At 36.5% G+C, this 3,193-nt stretch overlaps 1 protein-coding gene across 1 annotated transcript in view; it reads right to left on the bottom strand.

The window, feature by feature from the left end:
* The window catches only part of LOC101859155 (pleckstrin homology-like domain family A member 1), a 50,266-nt gene that overhangs the window by 38,498 nt on the left and 8,575 nt on the right, over positions 1–3,193 (bottom strand). The gene's annotated exons all lie outside the window — the stretch shown is intronic.

Raw genomic sequence — 3,193 nt, 5'->3', positions numbered from 1 at the left:
ATATACAGTTAAGCCTCGGTGCAATATATTCCCTTCGGACCTAAGATTTTGACTGTTTTCGGCAAAGTACGTATTAGTAAAAAATAGCGGCGACACGAGTGATCTTTGACTTTGAGTACAAATGAGTACATGAGTTATATGATGTTTGGTCATGGTTTATCCTACGACTGCGAGTGAAATTGCCAAGTTATAATCATAAGTTTAAACGAGTGGTTACAACTGGCAATATCAATGATAGGAAAAATCATGGTCTACCACCATAACGAGTCTAATAAATGTTTTATGCCATACTGATATCAGCTCTCGAAATAGATCTGGGCCAACAAAGTTCAAATGAACAGCCAATTGGACACGAGGATTCACTCAAGAGTCTTATATGAAAACAAAATAATTAAATTTTTCATACCCGGAAGTCAGAGTGAAATAAACCCCAAACAAAACAGTAATAACGTAAGCATAAGCAATGCAAGTAGAAAACGTACGATTCAAATGTTGAAAAATGAAGAAACTGCCTTTATATGACATGTTGTCGCGAGAATAGAGATAACTTTGATTTTAAACCTGCAAGCAAAACAAACCAAAATCTGGGAGCCGTTTGCTGGCATAGACTTGCACTAAAATATGTTGTCGCTCTCTGGCATAATCCCGGCTGTGGGTGGTTGGCGGGTGCTCTGGTGTTGTTTGCTTCTTCTTTCTAATGAAACATATATCGTCCTTATCTCCCCTTTTTCTTTTTTTATGTTTGTTACTCTCTTGTAACACCTCTAATCTTCGGGCGCTCACATGTTGCGCTGTAAAAGCTCTACTAAAACTAAACTAATTCCGGTTCACTATGGTCCGCAAAAGTTGACTTAATTTGGATCAAAATTAAGACAACGTAGTGAGTTGTGCCTACTCTCTACTACAGGGACAGTGGGATTCTGGTGTTTGGCACTTCATTTGGGCGCCTTTGGTGAGCGCGATCTGCAGCGAAGTTTGATTTACAAAGGGCAAAGAGCGGCTGCTATAACATTGCACGGTCTAGGAATCTTATGATTCAAGTCTACACTTTGCTTTGCTTACAGTAGGTTAGAAGGCGAATATAGTGCTCGGAGTAATTTATGCACATTTTTTTATATTTCACGAGTGAGCTATCAGCTTATATTTTCACGTCTAAAATATAAGGATTTATCTTACCGAAAGTGCAATGCTAAAATAACCCTAAGTATGAAATAGAATTGATTAATGACCGGAATACCGACCCTTGCACTTGCATCCGGCTGTTCAGGCCTGGTTTTCTTCTTTTTTTTTTTGTCGACCTGATCAGTTAGTGGTGGGCGATTGGCAGATGCTCCGGTGTGGTTTGCTTCTTTTTTTCAATAAAAAATCTATCTTCCTGATCTCTCCTCCTACTTTTTGTCTTTGCTACTCTCTTGTAATCAGTCTAATCTCCGGCACATATGAACAAATTGGGCTGTAAGTGCCGTACTACAACTCTTACTAAAAAAAGATCAGTGAGCAGCGGAGCGGAGCAGGGGAAAGAAAATATTTTTGAAGCGCCCACATTTCTTTCATTGTTTTTTCTACGGCAGGCCTTATCCGTACACGTGTAGCACTCCATTTTAGACTACCCATGACACCACAACAAATACTGTAATCATTATAATAATATGCAAAAGAAGTTATTTCCCTGTTAGTTTAAATAAATTAATCAACGTTTCTAGAAGATCAACCCAACTACTACTACTTTAGAGAGATGTTTTAGAACACGTTGATGCTTTGAGGTTATTGTATACCACCCATGACGTCCTCCCCCGTAATCTTCTTGACGTAATGCGATCAGTCCCTAGCGGATCTGTCCCCGACAGGAAGAAGTAGGTCTCTCTCTCTCGTGGGCAGCGTGCACGGCGGATATCGGTACAAAAATTTGATTACTCAAACAAGGATTTTCGCTGTTCAGGAACAATGTTTTATCATAAATAAAGTATGCAGATTCTTGTTTTACATATAATTTTTATTCAACTGAAAACGAATGAAATGAAACCATTAATTCCGACTGTTAAACAACAGAAGGAGCAGTCGCGACAACAACAACAGCAACAACAACAGCAACAACAACTGTAACAACAACAACATGAACTCCAACAACTAAAACAGTACCACCACCACCACCACTAACAACACCAGAACTACAATAGCATCAACAACAACAATGACGTAAACAACAACAACAACAACAATGACGTAAACAGCAACAACAACAACAACAACAACAACAACAACAGGCTGGTCAGTTTTAGTTTTAGTAAGAGTTTTACGGCACTTGCAACACAATAAGGTCATATAAGTGCCGAAGATTAAAGACGTTACAAGAGAGTGCCAAATACAGAAAAGAAGTAGGAGAGATCAGGACGATAGATATTTGATAGGAAAGAAGGAGCAAACCAAACCAGAGCACCCGCCAACCACTCACAGGCTGGTCAGGTCCGTAAATGATAAATTGGAATCTCTAAAATAATGCAGCTGCTGTATATTTAGCGACACCTCCTACGATAAATGAATATTCCGTAGATGCAATTATAATTGCTAATTAATTCATATTTTGTCTGTATGCTAATCTCAATTGCCGTTATACAATTATAATTTTATTTTAACTTTGACGCTTTTGTCGTGCTGTGGGAAATTCCTCAACTATGCATCTTGTCCATGATCCTTGCATGTTTTTACTTTGGGTTCATTTATTTATTTCTTTTTTGGCTGGTTTTTTTTTTTTATTGTTTTGTTCGTGTTTTTTGTTTTTTACTTTGTTTCTTGAATTTCGTTTCTCTTTTTTTAGTTTTAATTTAGTTGGTTTTGTTTGGTTTGTATCTTTTTTTTCTTTTTTTAAATGTTGTTTTGTTTTGTTATTCTTTCGTTGTTTTGCGTTTTTGGGGTTTAGTTTTGTTTTATTTTACCTCCATTGGGAGATGTGTCTTTTTGTTTTAAAACATCCTTTTAATACTTTTATTTAAAACTTGTGGTGTTTTCTTTTTTCGTTTTTTTTTTAAACTTTTTTTTATTACGAAGATGTTATGTCTGTAAGGCCGAAAATTTACTCATACAGAATACTTGAGAAAATGGATGATTGTTAGTAACAACAACAACAACAACAATAATAATAACAACAGCAATAACAACAACAACAACAACAACAACAACAACAAAAACAATAATA

Source organism: Aplysia californica, unplaced genomic scaffold, assembly GCF_000002075.1.
Source record: "Aplysia californica isolate F4 #8 unplaced genomic scaffold, AplCal3.0 scaffold00048, whole genome shotgun sequence".
NCBI lineage: Eukaryota > Metazoa > Mollusca > Gastropoda > Aplysiida > Aplysiidae > Aplysia > Aplysia californica.
Note: the sequence above shows the minus strand (reverse complement) of the source record. Positions and strands in the feature narration are given on the sequence as shown.